Genomic DNA, 17743 nt, shown 5'->3' with positions numbered 1-17743 from the left:
GGCAGCGTTGAAGACAGTGTCATAAAAAAGGAGGAGGGCGCGAGGAAGAGGCAGAGAGGAGAGGTCAGAGAGAGTAGCGCGGAGGGTGAATAGGCACCAGTCAGCCTTGGCAAACTGCCACCTAGGGAAGGAAAGGGGAGGGTAGAAAGAGAAAAAGGAAACGAGGATTGGGAAATGATCACTGTTATTTAGGTCATCAAGAACCTGCCTTTTGAAATCTAAGTAGAGGGAAGACGAGCAGAGAGAAAGATCAAGACAGGAAAGGGTGCGAGTTCGAGAGTCCACATGAGTGGGCTCACCAGAATTCAGAAGAGACAGAGATGAAGCGAGGACAAACAGTTCGAGAAGACAGCCTCGGGTGTTTGTAAGAACATCACCCCAGAGGGAATGTCGACAGTTGAAATTACCCAAAAGGAGCACCGGCTCTGGCAAGGAGTCCAGGAGGTGCTTAAGATCAGGAAGGGAAAGAGGGACATTTGGAGGGAGATAAATGGAACAGACTGTATACCATTTACCCACAAAAACACGGGCAGCAGAACAATGGATAGGGGACGGAAGAAGTAGGGGGGCGAAGGGAATATCAGAACGAACAAGAGAGCAGTAGAGTTATGGGCCCCAGCAAGAGCTGGGGGGGGGGGGGGGAGAAAGGAAGGAATAACCACGAAAGTGACCAGGACGAGCACCAAGCATTGGTTCCTGGAGACAAACACAAAGTGGTGTAAACTGTGTAATTAGAAGTTGGAGTTCATGGAAGTTGGCATAAAATTCACGAATATTCCACTGAAGAATAGACATTATCAAAGAGAAAGGACAGTAACAGAGAACAAGAAAGAAATTAAGGGAAAGAGGAACACAGTTTATTAAAAGATCTCAGGATCAGGGTCAGGAGCAGGGCAAAATCAGGGTTAAGGGTCATAGGTAAACTTAGTAAGGAGAGAGGGAAAGGAGCGGAGAGAACAGACCAGAGGCGGACTAACGGGGTCCATAGGAGGAGGGGACAACTGAGAGGGGCAGGCAAGGACAGTTGGAGGAGGGGGGCAGAAATCAGGGAGTGCACCTCAGGGAGTGCAGCAACAGAGAGGGAATCGGGGACGGAAGAAACCTCCGTATCAGAGACAGGGGGTTCGACTACTGAAATGGGAGGGGATGTAGTGACAGAGTCAGAGGGAGGGGGCGAGAAAGAAAGCGAAACCTTCTTACCCGCCGGAGGGGAAGGAGAGGAGCCAGGCTTACGTTTCTGACTCTAAGAGACAGGCGTTCCAGTAACAACGTACCGGGCGACAGACTCATTGGTCTCAGCAGAAGAGGAACTAGAGCGAACAACACGAAGATTGCTGGGAGGATGATGGATATCAGCCTGGACAGACAGGTGGCGTGGAGGGTCAAGAGACTGGGGGGAGGGTCGGGAAGAAAGAGTGGGGAAAGACGGGGAAGAAGACAAAGGAGATATGGTGGACTGGGTAGGAAGGGGGAAAATCCCAGATGGAGAACCGGGAGGGAGACCATCTGGGACAGGAGGCAAAGGAATAGGGGAGGAGGTGGTGGGTGTGGTCGGGTTTAATGCCTGGAAACGGTTGTGAGACTGAGGAAGACGGGAAGGACGAGGAGAGGTAGAACGCAACACGCGAGCGTAGGATACGCCCGCGAAAGGGGTGAGACGACGAACTTGGCGTCTCGCTTCAGGAAAAGACAGACGATCACAGTGCTTCAAGTTGAGGACGGCTTCCTCGAGTTTGTAGTGCATACACGAGCATGAGAAGGTAGGTTGGTCTTCACCGCAATTGAGGCAGCGAGCCTGGGGAGAAGTGCACTCGGACTTAGAATGACTATCGTCCCCACACAAGGGGCACAGATACACAGTACTGGTGCATTTGAGGACACCGTGCCCGAACTTCCAACACTTATTGCATAGTCTCGGAGAGGGAATGTACTCCTGAACGGAGCATCTGGCACCAGCATGAATAATAGAGGGCGGAAGGGTCCTACTATCAAAGGTGATTTTTACAACTCGAAGGGGCTGACGGCGATGACCACGAGGGGGTCAAGTAAACGTGTCCACCTGGAGGACAGAATGGCCTTGGGCCTCGAGGATATGTTTAATATCCTCATGGCAATCGTTGAGGTCCCGAACACCAGTTGCAACATGGTGCGGGAGAACAGTGCCAACACTGGCATTTAACCGAGCGTTCTTGGAGACCAGAACAGGGGTCTCTCCAATGCAGGACAAAGCGGCTAAGCAAGTAGCTGCATCCTGAGAAGGAGCAGCGACGACACGAGTACCGTAACTGGTGGAGTTAAAAGTAACAGAGGCATCTACTGAATCAACAAGGTGTTTATGGAGGGAGAAATCGTCAGAGGGAGTACCTGGTTGATGGGGTTCTGGGAGTTCTTCTACTCCCCAAGCCCGGCCCGAGGCCAGGCTTGACTTGTGAGTTTGGTCCACCAGGCTGTTGCTTGGAGCGGCCCGCAGGCTCACATACCCACCCCAGCCCGGTTGGTCCGGAGTAGAATCCAGAAGGTGGAGATCAAAGTATTTAGCCCACGTAGCGGGACCAAACAAGGCGTTGTAAGTAGTATTATGGGAAGGGATCGTGCGAGTGTGGCCGTGGCGGGAACGGCGTTGAGAACCCCCGGAGTTCATGGGGGTAAAAGGCGCAGTAGTCACAATGAGAGACGGAGCCGTGCCAGGGGACAAGGTGGTCACCACTGGGGGCTGGGGACTCGACCCTAACGCAGAGGAGGGAGGAGAGCTGAGGGGAGTAGTCAGGTCGTCGGGGCCCAATGCAGCAGGGGCTACAGGGCCTGGGGCCGGATTCAGGAAGGTACTTACGAATGTTTTCCTTCTTAGCGCCACGGCGGTATTCAAGTAGCTACACTAAGTGGAAAAACCTTCGTAAGTTCATTCCGGGATCTAAGTGTGGTTTCGACCACTCGTAGCTTTACATAAACTGGATATAACTCAATTTTTCTCTACTACATAACACTGGGATCGATTTTAAGATTTTGGAACATAAACAAAAGATTATAAAAATTGAATCTAGTGAAGAGGAGTCCTTCGTGTTATATATGCATTCTCTGCTTGAAACTTAAAGTAAATATGTCTTTTATGATAGTAGAATTAGTTTTATAATAGAAAGATATTATACCCGTAGTTATTAAGTAAATAAACACTGGTGAACATAAAATATGAGAGAAGGTGATGAGCCCTGCCTGATGGGATCATTTACAATCACTAAATGCCCCTGTTCACCTAGTAGTAAGGGTGTACCTTAGCTATACATACCCATTTCTAATTTATTTAGTTTGGTTTTATTTTGAAATTAAATCTGGGTGAGACATAAAATAAAAATATGCTGCACAAATGATGTTAGGTAAGGAGAAGGGTAAAAATGTCAAAAACTTTATTCATTGAATACTTAAAGCTATAATTATGACTATATAGATTATTAAAAAAGAGAGAGGGAAGTAGGGGTCCAAGACCTCTTCCTGTTATACAATTTGGGTGTGGAACAAGTATCAAAAGAAGGCACCATGCCGGGAAGGCTATGTAGCAGTAAGGCAGTGAGGTGAGGCAGCTACTTATTTGAGAAATGCTTATTTTATTTACCTTATAAGCTGAGGCAACTTATTTTATTTGAGGAATTACTTGAATTACAATTGAATTACTCAGCTGATTCCTCTACTTTAGCATGGAACAAATTTGTGTCCAAGACCTCTTCCTGTTACACAATTTGGCTGTGTGTAACCAAACTAGAAGTGCTCTACAAATCAAGGGACCCAGAATGTGGAATGACCTCCCGAATCATGTCAAAAACTGGTTGAGAGGGGTACAGCCTAAGAGTTAAACCAAGTACTGCCTAATTAACTCCATGTAACCTAACTTACCCCCTAAATGTCAACCCATGTCTTGCTATTTTTTAAACAATGCTGTTCAACATGTGCAATTGCCGATTTATGCTATGTTAACCCCCCTTTTTGTATTTTTTATTCCTTCTTTCAACACAATTTATACCTAATCCCGATTACTATTAAGTTTTAGCCTGTGTTTTATTTTTTAATCAGTAAGTATTAAAAGAAGGCACCAAGCTGGGAAGGCTATGTAGCACCATTGTGTGTAACAATAAACCAAATTTTTTTTAACAAATAATGCACCTGTATGGTAAAACAAATCCTGTCAGCTGTAAAAATATTGATGCAGTTATTTCAATGAAAAATATAATGAAAGAAATATTACTGGTTTATTTTTATCCTATCTTTTTGTACTGTACAGTATATCCAAGGAAGTGAAAAATTGAGACATAATGCACAATTTAATGAATGATTAGCACGGATTAGCAGTTCAAAAGAAATGACTATTACATATCAACATGAGATCATAATGATCCATGGTCAACATGATTTAATAAGGATAATACAGTTCTGTATTTGTAATAATACAAACTATAATTTAAAATCTTTATTACTGATATTTTTTATTAAGAAGATTAGGTATACACAGCAATGTGCTGCTACCCTATTCTATATGGAATATTACACAGTGTAGATAAAAAACTAGCTATAAGTTTATCTAATACTCCCATCTCACATGATGGTTAGACATACTGTACATGGAATCAATTTAGAAAATACCAGCCTCAATACAAAAAACAAATCAACACTGACTAAACAACTCTTCGCAATTTTCACAAGAGATAAGCACTGAATCATGGAAACATTATATTATAATTACTCTTACCAGTTTCTACAAGACTCCTCTCAAACAATGTATTTTTAAACATGTTTAGGTATACACAGCAATGTGCTGCTTCCCTATTCTGTATAAAGGACCACACAGTGTAGATCAAAAACCAGCTACAAGCTCATCCAACATCCTCACCTCACAGGATGGCCAGTCATACATGGAATTAGGAGAGAACAAAATACTTAATGCTGATCTATTAGCCTCCACTGGCAAAATCTGGGTGCAGCAGAAGAATATCTTCCAATATTCCTGAGTGTATGAAGTAATTACAGAACTCAAAATACCTCATACCATTTGGTATGAAGTCACTGATAACAGGGCAATCACAGATATAGTGTTGGAGAGTATGTTCTCTCAAGTAGGACTGAAAACAGATGTTTTTTTCCACCAAGAGGGCTATAAACCCATGGAACTGCCTACCCGCTGAAGCCGTAAATGCCAAATTCCAGCTAAAAAATATCATTAAGACAATTGGCGGGCCCTTTAACAAGCCACCGGCTTTCTGTCCTCTTCGAGGCCACTAGATAGTTAGTGGCCCTTTGGTAAATTCAGTAAATATATACAATAATTGTCAGCGCATCTTCCGAGCAACAAGGACAGCTACACAGTATCTCTTAAAATTATGTAGGTAAACAACAAATGTAACATATTTGTTTACTACAATGTCGGTGCTGGCTGTAGAAGTTGAAAAAATATTGTTTTAATTCGAAATATACTAATTTTATAAGAAAATTCAACGTAAATCGGAGGCAGTAGAGCTACGATAAGCCAGCGCTAAATCTTCAATATGAAGAATGTTGCTGCTCTCTGATTGGCCAAATGAAACACAGTAGTGACCTCTATCGGCACGCAGGTGAACCAACAAATTTCTTCCTAAGTGGACGTTATTGAATTGCACCTAAGCATCTTCTTAGGGCACACTTAGAAACCTTCGTAGCAAACCCACTTACGAAGAAATACACAGAGCTTCCTGAATCTAGGTCCTCGTCTTCAAACACAGTCCGACTCGGGGGCTTGGTCGCCCACCCCACGAGCCTGAGAAAATACAAGGGAAACATTATCAGCCATGAAAACGAGGAAAATCTTTCATTCACGAATGTGCCCCCCACACCCACCATGGAGCCAGGACACCCAACAAGACGCTATCACCAATCTTGCCGGGGGCCCCCCAGGGGTGCGTCGTGAGTATATGACCCACAAACGCCACCTTAAGAACCGTGAGTCCGTCCGAGACCGGGTTCAGTGACGAAAGGAGGATTGACAATAAAAGGGTCCCCTCGCTCGAGACGTTGGGTACTACAGTTCTACGGGTGCAAGAGTATGCCTCCTCAAACACCCGAGCGTCAAAACAAAAAAAGGTCGAAAAAATAATCAAAACAGGCAAAAAGTCGGCAGGAAATGACAATTTGATAGAAGAGGGGGGAGAAAAAGAAACACAAGTAAAAGGGGCCTGGCAAAATTGGTAAAGGCAGCAGCAGGAGCATAAGGCTGCAAAAGGACAGAGGACTGACCCACGGAGCATCACACTCTGGCAGCTGCTCACCAAGCCCCCTCACGGCGACAACGAGCCAGATAGTGAGGGAGGAAGAGTATGTAAGTAATTATCAAAAGAAGGCACCAAACTGGGAAGGCTATGCAGCACCATCAAATGTGCAGAATAATCAGAGGGTGCTAAATATCACTAAGGAAGCCAATATGAGAACAGAAACACATAAGGCGAACGATATCAAAGGTATCTGATTCACCAAGGATTCATTGCAAGGGACGGTCGGGAAGCAAGACACGCTCATCCAGGAAGTCAGGACATTCAACAAGTATATGTATGACCGTAGGAGGGACAATGCAGTTTGGACAATAAAGAGCAAGGTGGCATTCCATTAAGTGCCTGTGAGTTAAGCATGTATGGCCAATACACAACCTTGCGAGAGCCATTTCCCACTGCCGGTTACGGTGGTAGGAGGAAGGCCATGAGGATACACTGCTTGTTAGAGCACACAATTTGTTACCAGTAACAGAAGGACCAACAACCCTGCCAACGGGCAAGAATGGAGGAATGAATAACTGGGTAAAAGTCTGAATAATGAAAACCTTTACAGGAGATGAGACAAGTGCGGATAGCTTGCTCAGCGGCAGCGTCTGCACGCTCATTTAAAGACACACAATTTTTTTTTAATTAATATATTAGGTACAATCTGCATTTGTGCAATTACCCTAGATTATATGAAGCAGGAGTACAGTGTATCAAAAAGCTAGCTACGTAATGTTAAAAAATCCCCATCACACAGGATGGTTGGTCATACAGAGGCATGTGATGAGTAGTCTGCACTGGCAGACTCTGGGTGCATTATAAGGGTATCATCAACACAAGAGTGAATAAGGTAGCAGTGATACTAAAAGTCCCCATCTCTCAGGATAGTTAGTCATACAGGTAAGAGGTAGTCATATGTTTAGTAGCCTGCACTGGCAAATTTTGGGTGTAATATGAGGATATCTTCAGACACACCAATATGGCTGGGAACCTTAGCAAAACTCTACGGTCTTAAATCTTCTGAAGATAAGAAACAGCCAATGTTGAATCTCAACTACAACCAGACGGACTGGATTAAAAGACTCCAGAGTCATGAGAGCACTGTGAGAGTAAACTACAACAACAACATAGGATTGACAGTGAGAAAGCAGTTAACAAAGAGCATAAAGTTCTGCAGTGAAGATGCTTGTCTCCAGAGGCAGGTGACACATACAGGTGTAGTCAGGAAAAAAACAGAGTAGCCTACACAATTTACAGACTTAGACCCATCGGTGAAGACAGAAAAGGAGCAGTGTGTGAAGAAAAGTGTTCAAGGAAAAGGTATTTCAGAACTATAGGAGGGATAAAAGCTTTAGTCACGTGGGTCAGAATTTTAAAAAATTTCGGAAGGGGGGACCCTCCATGGGGTCAAGGGTGGAACAACGCGAGGAGAAATATTGGTAACACTAACCGAAAGAGAAAATTGTAGGCAAGACAACCGGACAGAAAGAGGGAGGTGGTGAAGAGGAACAGGAACTACAGGAGAGGTAAAATTTAAAGCATGACATAGGGGAGTGTGAGGGTGCTGTAAGAACTGTGCAAGGTAGCGAAGACAGTAGAAATCACGGTGGTCCTGGAGAGACAGGACGCCGGTTTCAACATACAGGCTGAGGGTAGGAGTCGAACGAAAGGCACCAGAGCTGAGGCATAACCCGGTATGGTGCAAAGCATCAAGACAGCTAAGAGTAGAAGGAGAAGCAGATGAGTAAGCAGGGTAACCATAATTGAGATTAGACAGTACGAGAGAGGAATGTAAAGAGAGAAGCGTGAACCTATCCTCTCCCCAAGCAGTATGGGACAAGACCTTAAGTAGGTTAAGGGCCTTAGAGAATTCAGCTCATAGGTAAGAGATATCAGGTAACCAAGACAAATGAGTGTCAAAGATTAACCCCAAAAGCTAAGCGAAATCTTTGTACACAAGAGGATGACCATAAAGCGACAAAGAGGGACGGAGAATGACCTGCTCCCGAGTAAAAGTCATAGCACAAGTCTTAGTTGTAGAGAATTTGAAGCCATGATTGGTGGTCCAGGACGACATGGCATCAATCGCAAGTTGAAGCCGTTGTTGAAGGAAAGGCGAGTCATCACCCTGACATCAAAGGGTAAGATCATTGACATAGAATGCTGAGAAGATGCCAGAGAGAAGGGAGGAAAGAAGACCATTGAGAGCAACAAGGAAAAGAGTAGTGCTCAGAACACTACCTTGGGATACACCTTCATATTCCCAAAAAGAGGCAGAGAGACAGAGAGAGCAGTACCGAGCCCCACTCTAAAGGAACGACTAGAGAGGAAGCTTTGGAGGAAGAGGGGGAGATTACCACAAAGACCAAAAGAACGGAGTTGGGACAGAATATGTTATCTCTAGGTGGTGTGGTACGACTTTTCCTGGTCAAAAAAACCCAGCAACAACAGAGGTCTTTGCAGCAAAGGCTGTACGAATATAGACCTCCAAGTTCACCAAGCCATTAGTTGTTCTACGGCACTTGCAAAAGCCAAATTGTGAAGGGGAGAGGTGGTGATAGTGTTCCAAGAACCCAACATCAGTCAGATACTGACCATACGCTTGCACGCAACTCGAGAGGGCAATGGGGTGGAGGACCTTAGGGGGATGTCCTTAGAGACCCTGGTTTCTGAATAGGGAGTACAATGGCATCAAGCCGGTTCTCAGGGATGGACGACAACTCCCAGACCCGATTATACAGATTTAGTAAATACTGAGATGCGCATGGAGGGAGATGGTGAAGCATCTCATAATGAATGTCATCTGAGTCCGCTGCCATAGAACTGCAGAGTGGCAGAGCAGACGGAAGTTCGGAGAGAGAGAAAGGATCATTATAGGGAAATCAGAGACGCGTGTGGAAATCTAAGGGACGAAATTGAAGAATGGGCTTATGAAGAAGGAAGTATTGAGGAAGATGAGAACCGGAGCTAACAATCGAAAAGTGGGAACACAGTTCAATCGCGACCGTCACTGGATCCACCACAAGAGTACCACAGAGGTGAAGGACTGGCGAGACATCTGGAACAAACTTACCCCACTACCTTGCAGATTTTTTTCCAGATCTGCAGCAGAGGAGTATCAGACATAATGGTGGAGACATAAGATTTCCAACTCTCAGGTTAAGCTGTATGGATGATCCTACAGGCCACTGCACTCGCCTTCCAAAACAAAATAAAACAATCAACCATCTGCCGGCGTCGGTGTTTCTTCCAGGCTGCACGCTTACAGTGGACAGCCTGAGCACAGTCCGCATTCCACCAGGGAACGCACTTCGGCGTGCCCCGGGAGGTAGAGCGAGGAATAGAGTGGAGGGCAGTGTCGAAGACGGTGTCATGAAAAAAGGAGGGAGAAACAGAGTGGAGAGGTCGGAGAAAGTAGCATGGAGGGTGAATAGGTTCCAGTCAGCCTTGGCATACTGCCACCTAGAGAAGGAGAGGGGAGGGTGAAAAGAGAAAAAGGTAACAAGGATGGGGAAATAGTCATTGTTATGGAGGTCATCAAGAACCCGCCACGTGAAATCTAGGTAAAGAAACGACAAGCTGAGAGAAATATCAAGACAGGAAAGGGTGTGAGTTTGGGAGTCCACATGAGTGGGTTCACAAGAACTCAGAAGAGACAGGGAAGAAGAGAGGACGAACGGTTCGAGAAGGTGGCCTCGGGTGTTTGTCAGAAAATCACCCCAGAGGGTATGAAATCACCCAACAGGAACACAGACTCTGACAAGGAGTCCAGTAGGTGCTTAAGGTCAGAAAGAGAAAGCGGGACATTTGGGGGGACATAAATGGAACAGGCCGTATACCATTTACTCACAAAGACATGGGCTGCAGAACACTGGGGGGGCCTCGTAGCCTGGTGGATAGCGCGCAGGACTCGTAATTCTGTGGCGCGGGTTCGATTCCCGCACGAGGCAGAAACAAATGGGCATAGTTTCTTTCACCCTAAGTGCCCCTGTTACCTAGCAGTAAATAGGTACCTGGGAGTTAGTCAGCTGTCACGGGCTGCTTCCTGGGGTGTGTGTGTGTGTGGTGTGGAAAAAAAAAAAAAAAAAAAAAAAAAAAAAAAAAAAAAAGTAGTTAGTAAACAGTTGATTGCCAGTTGAGAGGCGGGCCGAAAGAGCAAAGCTCAACCCCCGCAAAAACACAACTAGCAAACACTGGATAGGTGACTGAAAAAGTAGGACGGCACAGGAAATATCAGTACAAATCAATAGAGCAGTAGAGTTATGGGCTCCAGCAAAAACCAGAGGGGGAAGGAGAAAGGAATAACCAAGAAAGTGACCAGAACGAGCACCAAGCATCGGCTCCTGGCGATAACACAAAGCAGTGAAAACTGTGTAATCAGAAGTTGGAGTTCATGGAAGTTGGCATAAAATCTATGAATATTCCATTGAAAAACAGACATTGTCAAAAGGAGAGAGGACAGCAACAGAAAACAATGAAGAAACAAAGGTAAAGAAGAACACAGCATATTAAAAAAGCTCAGGATCAGGATTAGGGTCAGCGAAATCAGGGTTAGGGGGTCATGGGTAGACTTAGTAAGAATGGAGTTAAGGGAGCGACAATGAATCAGGGTTAGGGGGCATGGGTAGACTTAGTAAGAATGGAGTTAAGGGAGCGGGAGGACAGACCAGAGGCAGATAGACGGGGTCTTGAGTAGGAGAAAATGGAGGGGCGGTCAAGGACAGCAGGGTGAGGAGGGGGTAGAAACCAGGGAGCACACCTCAGCAAGGGCAGTAACTGGGAGAGAGTCAGGGGCTAAAGGAACCTTCATAGCTCAGACAGGGGGCCCGACCATTGAAATGGGAGGGGACGCAGTGATGGAGTCAGAGTGGGGGGGGGGGCAAGGAAGAAAGTGATGCCTTCTTACCTGCCAGGGAGGAGGAAGGAGAGAAGCCAGGCTTACGTTTCTAACTCAGAGAGACAGGTGTGCCAGAAACAACGTACTGGGTGAGAGACTCGATTGTCTCAACAGAAGAAGATCGGGAATGAACAACATGAAGATTGCTGGGAGGATGATGGACAACAGCCTGGACAGACAGGCAGTGTGGAGGGCTAAGAGACTGGGAGGAAGGGTTGGGAAGAAGGCTCATGGGGGAGGGGGGGAAGAGATGGGAAAGAAAACATAGGGGACATGGCAGACTGGGTAGGAAGGCGGGGAAAACTCCAGATGGAGAACCAGGTGGGGGGACCCCCCTTTGGGTCAGAACGTAAAGGAATAGGGGAGGAAGTGGTGGGTGTGTCCAGGTCTAAGGCCTGGAAACGGTTGTAAGACTGAGTAAGGGGGAAGGGCAAGGAGAGGTGGAACGCAACAGGCAAGCATAAGGTATGCCAGCAAAAGGGTTCAGACGGTGGACTTGGTGCCCCGCTTCAAGAGAAAAACAAACGATCCTGGTGTTTCAAGTTCAGGATGGCTTCCTCAAGTTTACAGTGTATACACGCGCGGGAGAAGGTAGGGTGGGCCTCACCGCAATTGAGGCAGCGAGGGAAGAAGAGTACTCTGTCTTAGCCGTATGCACCTTCGTCCCCGCACATGGTGCATAGACACACAGCATTTGTGCAGTTGAGAGCACCATGGCCGAATTTCCAGCACTTACTGCAAAGTCTAGGAGGGGAAATATATTCCTGAACAGAGCATCTGGCACCAGCAAGAATTATAGACGGCAGAAGGGTCCTACTAATAAAAGTGATTTTCACAACTCGAAGGGGCTGATGGCGACAACCACGAGGGGGTCGAGTGAACATGTCCACCTGGAGGACAGAATGGCCTTGGGCTTCGATGATATGTTTAACATCCTTGTGGCAGTCTTTTAGGTCCCTAACATCAGTTGCAACATGGTGCAAGAGGAGAACAGTCCAACACTGGCATTTATCCGAGCATTTTTGGAGAACCCAAGAGGGGTCTCCCCAATGCTGGACAATGCGGCTAAGTGAGCAGCAGCATCCAGAGGAGTAGTAGTGACGACACGTGTACCAAGATGGGTGGGGTTAAAAGTAACAGAGGCATCTATCGACTCAACAATGGGTTTATGGAGGGAGAAATCATAAGGAGATGCAGAATCCAGATGGTTGAGATCAAAGTATTTATCCCACGTAGCAGAACCAAACAAGGCGTGGTAAATATTAGTATGGGAAGGGATCGTGCAAGAGTGGCAATGGCACGGTCAGCGTTGAGAACCCACAGAGAGAGGGGTTAAAAGGTGCAGTAGTCACAATGAGAGCAGGAGCCGTGTCAGGGGACGTGGTGGTCACTACTGGGGGTCTTGGGGCTCGACACTACCACAGAGGAGGGAGGGGAGTAGTAGTCTGGTCAGGACCCAATGTAGCAGGGGCTACACAGCCCGGTCTTCTATCACAGTCCGACTCAGGGCCCTGGTCGCCCACCCCATGAGCCTGGGTAAGAGAGGTCGTTACAGTTTCCATGCAGCATTCATTCTAACAGTCTGGGGCCTGGAACCAAGGGATACCAATTTACCAGGGCAGCCAGGGAGGCAGAGTGCGGGCCAGTGTAGGAAGGAGTGGATTCTCCCCAGCGGTGCTACCCGTTTTTAACAAGGGAATTCTACTACTTTGTCTATTCTCCCACACTGGTGCAAAGATCTCATTCCCCCTTTTGCCCCAACCATCCACTTAGGGCAGCCCTCACGGGTGACCCCTACAATGGGCGGTCCAATGACTCACAAGGACCCTACATGGTGCCCTTCTGCATGTACAACACCCAAAAAGGGGCAGGAGGGGGGGCAAAGGCAACCCTCACCGGTCCCAGGGTGGTGTATGTGAGCCCCTCACCATGACAAGACGACACCACGGAGGGGACATTTGTCAAAACCTTTCGCAAAATCTGTGTATATTACATCAGTATTTAGTCTTCCTAGGCATGTAAAGCCAAGTCACCGTGGTTTAGCCGCTGGGAGAGTAGGGATACTAAATAAAGTTCATGTAAAAGCTTTAAAACAATAAAAGATCTGTTATAGGGTTCTTACTCCATGTTGTCCCCCCCCCCCTACATGAGGTTTTCATGTGTCTTAACAGACTAAACATATATGAAAAATCTTTTAGAAATGGAACACTAACATTGTTTTTATGTTGTGTGAATCATCCTCTTGTGCCTTTTTAGATTTGAATTGTTTGAAAAGTCTTTTAGACACAATGAACAGTGATATGGTTTCTCTCCTGAATGAATACTCATGTGCTTTACTAGATCTGATTTCTTTGAAAAATCTTTGTCACACACTGAACAGTGATGTGGTTTCTTTCTTGAATGAATCCTCATGTGCCTTCTGAGATCTGATTTTTTCGAAAAGTCTTTGTCACACACTGAACAGTGATGTGGTTTCTCTCCTGTATGAATCCTCATGTGCTTTACTAGATCTGATTTGACTGAAAAGCCTTTGTCACACACTGAACAGTGATATGGTTTCTCTCCTGTATGAATCCTCATGTGCTTTACTAGATCTGATTTTTGTATAAAGTCTTTTAAACACTCTGAACATTGATGGGGTTTCTCTCCTGTATGAATCCTAATGTGATTTAATAGATTTGATTTGTCTGAAAAGTCTTTTAGACATACTGAACAGTGATATGGTTTCTCTCCAGAATGAATCCTCATGTGCCTTACTAGATTTGATTTGTCTGAAAAGTCTTTTAGACACACTGAACAGTGATATGGTTTATCTTCTGAGTGAATCATCATGTGCTTTACTAGATGTGATTTACTTTTAAAGACTTTTAGACACCATGAACAGTGATATCGTTTCTCTCCTGAATGAATCTTCATGTGCTGTACTATTTCTGATTTATGTATAAAGTCTTTTAGACACACTGAACATTGATGGGGTTTCTCTCCTGTATGAATCCTAATGTGTTTTAATTGATTTGATTTGTCTGAAAAGTCTTTGTCACACACTGAACAGTGATACGGTTTCTCTCCTGTATGATTCCTCACGTGTCTTACTAGGTTTGATTTGTCTGAAAAGGCTTTTAGACACACTGAACAGTGATATGGCTTTTCTCCAGTATGAACCCTCATGTGCTTTACTAGATGTGATTTATTTGAAAAATCTTTTAGACACACTGAACAGTGATATGGTTTCTCTACTGCATGAATAGTCATGTGATTTATTAGATTTGATTTCTGTTTAAAGTCTTTGTCACACACTGAACAGTGATATGGTTTCTCTTCTGTATGAATCCTCATGTGCCTTACTAGACTTGATTTGTCTGAAAAATCTCTTAGACACACTGAACAGTGATTTGGTTTCTCTCCAAATTGAGCACTCATATTTGTCTTGATATTCTAAAAGTAGCTTTTGGATAATGAATTTTTAATGCTGGTTTTCTGCTCTTCAAATCGTTGAATGCTTCCTTTGCATGATACCTTTTTAAGATATTTTTCTATAGTTTTTTGAACATTCCTTGCTGATAAGGTGGTTCTTTTTCCAAATTTTGTTTTGATAGTATAAATCTAAAAACTTATTTGAACCCCCAAAAATGTTTTTTTTTCTAATTTTTCCTACATTGTATTTGTAAATTCCAGTAGACACAGATTTTTCTTATATTTTGTTGAATATATTATTGTTTGCTTTATAAATATTTGAGAAAAGTCTAAATAACATATATTTGTGATATGGATTTTAATCTGCATGAGTTTTTGAATTTTACTAAAGCAAATGTTGTTAGAGATGTTAAACATTTGGATTGTGGGATATGTAATTAATACAAGTTACTACCTCGCAGCCAGCATAGAGCAGTCAGGTTATGAAGTCTTACCTCTGTTGTCAACAGATGGCGCTGAAGGTCAAATAAACTACTGAAAATTAACCATTCTCTTTGGTATCAATATAAAGCAAATAAATATCTTATTAAGATGTAAAAGTTATTGCAAAATTGACAATATATAAACCACTGGTCTTACTGGTTCCTGAACAGTATGAAAACATTGAATTCATATAATAAAATATGTTAGACGTAAGATATACTGTAAAATATATCCAATGAGTTACATATAAATGCACTCTTCAACATGCAGCCAACAACATAAAAATTAGTGCCTGTGCATGACTTTGTAAACAAGTCAAAACAAATCCTGTGGCAAGATTTTTATTTTAAATTTTTCAAGATTGTATCATATGCCTTTGAATCACTTCTAAAGAAAAAATTTATATATTGTTTAAATCACTGAAGTATGTTGTATTATACAGCAATATAAAATATTGCCTGTCTGTCTGTCTTATTACACAAATAACTGCAGCACTGTGGGATGTCTGATTATAAATATCTCCACAGCACTGTGGGATGCCTGATTATAAATATCTCTACAGCACTGTGGGATGCCTGATTATAAATATCTCTACAGCACTGTGGGATGCCTGATTATAAATATCTCTACAGCACTGTGGGATGCCTGATTATAAATATCTCCACAGCACTGTGGGATGTCTTGATTATAAATATCACCACAGCACTGTGGGATGTCTTGATTATAAATATCACCACAGCACTGTGGGATGTCTTATAAATATATCAACAACACTGAGTGATGGCTAATTATAACTATAGCACTGTGGTATGTCTTATTACATATATTATTTTACTTGGATAGCCCTATGAACTTCAACAGCAAATTACTTGAATCCATATACAGTATATAAATTTTTTTGTAGATACATGTACGAATATACAATTTTTGATAAAACAAATATAAAAGATAAAAACCAAAAAGTGTATGAATGAACTCTGGCTTCTTGTCCCAATGAATTATTATATTATGAATTATATATATACTGGTTGCCTGTCCCGCAACACAATGAATTGTCAATAATACACTAAATTTGTATTTAAATACATGTTTCCTTTGTTACCATGGTGACACAGTGCATGAGATGCTTATAATACATGAACAGTGCTTCAGATGAACGTGTTAACACTTGGTGATAAGGCAACACACGACAATATTTGAAGGAGTCAAGTAAGGATCCATCCACAGGATGCTGAGGCTGTGCATGTAATAGTCAATACTCTATGTGGAAATGAACTCGAGCAAAGTTTTACCCTTATACTGTATATGTAGTTTTCTGACACGGTAATGAAAATTATGGCACTGCTAATGATATCATGTATGAAGTAGATCTGACACTGTGATGCACTTCATGACACTGCTGACATGTACACGTATGCAGTATTTCTGACACATGTGATGCACTTCATGACACTGCTGACATGATCATGAATGCAGCATTTCTCACAATTCTAATGCCACTAGATGGTGGCACTACAAGAGTAATTCTTGTTCTGGCCTCAGGAGCTGCAAAATATAAGTTTGAGAGATCACTAGGTCTAAAAGTAAACAAATACAAAATACAGAATCCTTCACATTTAATAAAAATTCCCAAAAAGGATGAATTTTTGTTAGGTATGGCAATATTGCAGTTTCTTTTATCATAATCTAATGCATACTATAAAGGCAAAATAAGGCAGCCAACAGATTATATACACCAATAATCATTAACTATATTGAAAATCAGTATTGTCTCATTCCAGATAAAGAAATATAAAGTGATCAATTTTTTTTGTGCGAAAGATATTAACCCCTGCATTTCACCACTGTTTATAGCAGACATTCTCTTGGTTCTCAAGGGGGAAAAAAAAACAGCGTTGAATGTAATGAAACGCCATTTTCTGGATGAGACCCGGAGGCTCCCCGGAGCTTTACCAGGCTGATATGCTAATGTCAGACTTTGGCATCAGTCATGTGTATGGAGTTCTAGGGCCTACCGGGGACCACGGCCAGAACCTGGCCCCCTCAGAGAGGCAAGGGGAACAATGGCCTATAGAAACCCCCGTGTGGTTGGAAGCATTCTGTGTCTGCCATCGACCGGGTCAAGCATCCAGAAAGGTAAGCATTCCAAAACAAACCCCTATTCTGGTGAAAATTGCTACCTAAAGCTGAACTAGTGGATAGAACTCAACAGAAAACAAGCAAACTAGTATGATGCACACGTCACTGCGCCGCTGTCTGTGCAGCTCCCCCCTCCCCGGGAGGGGGAAGGGGGAGCCCCAGACCTCCCACGCCGGCTATCCACCCATCAGTTCTGAGGCTGAATGTCAAAACACGCAAAAAACTGCCGACCGGAGGGAGGGAGGGTTGCCGGGGAGCCTCCGGGTCTCATCCAGAAAATGGCATTTCATTACATTCAACGCTGGTTTTCTGGGGGGAGCCTCGTCGGCTCCCCGGAGCTAACTACCCACAGAGGAAGGTCAAAGGGACGGAACCGGGAGGCAGACACCACGCACCCCCCCCGGAAGCGAGACAACCGGCAGCAAACGCCAACCCAAAGCGCCACAGCCCCGAAAAGTCCTGGGAACAACACGAGAACAACGAGCAGCAAGGCCCCCGTATGAACACCAAAGATCCATGCCTGAAAGACCGCAAGGACACG

The 17743-nt window shown here is 44.1% G+C and overlaps 1 long non-coding RNA gene across 1 annotated transcript in view; it reads right to left on the bottom strand.

The window, feature by feature from the left end:
• Positions 1–15119: 15119 nt before the first annotated feature.
• Positions 15120–17743, bottom strand: part of LOC123771428 (uncharacterized) — a 112326-nt gene continuing 109702 nt past the window's right edge. The window contains exon 3 of the long non-coding RNA XR_006774479.2: positions 15120–16608. This is a non-coding gene — a long non-coding RNA (uncharacterized lncRNA). The remainder of the gene's footprint in view (positions 16609–17743) is intronic.

Source organism: Procambarus clarkii, chromosome 76 (genome assembly GCF_040958095.1).
Source record: "Procambarus clarkii isolate CNS0578487 chromosome 76, FALCON_Pclarkii_2.0, whole genome shotgun sequence".
Taxonomy (NCBI): Eukaryota; Metazoa; Arthropoda; class Malacostraca; order Decapoda; family Cambaridae; genus Procambarus; species Procambarus clarkii.
This window is presented reverse-complemented; position numbering and strand designations above follow the sequence as displayed.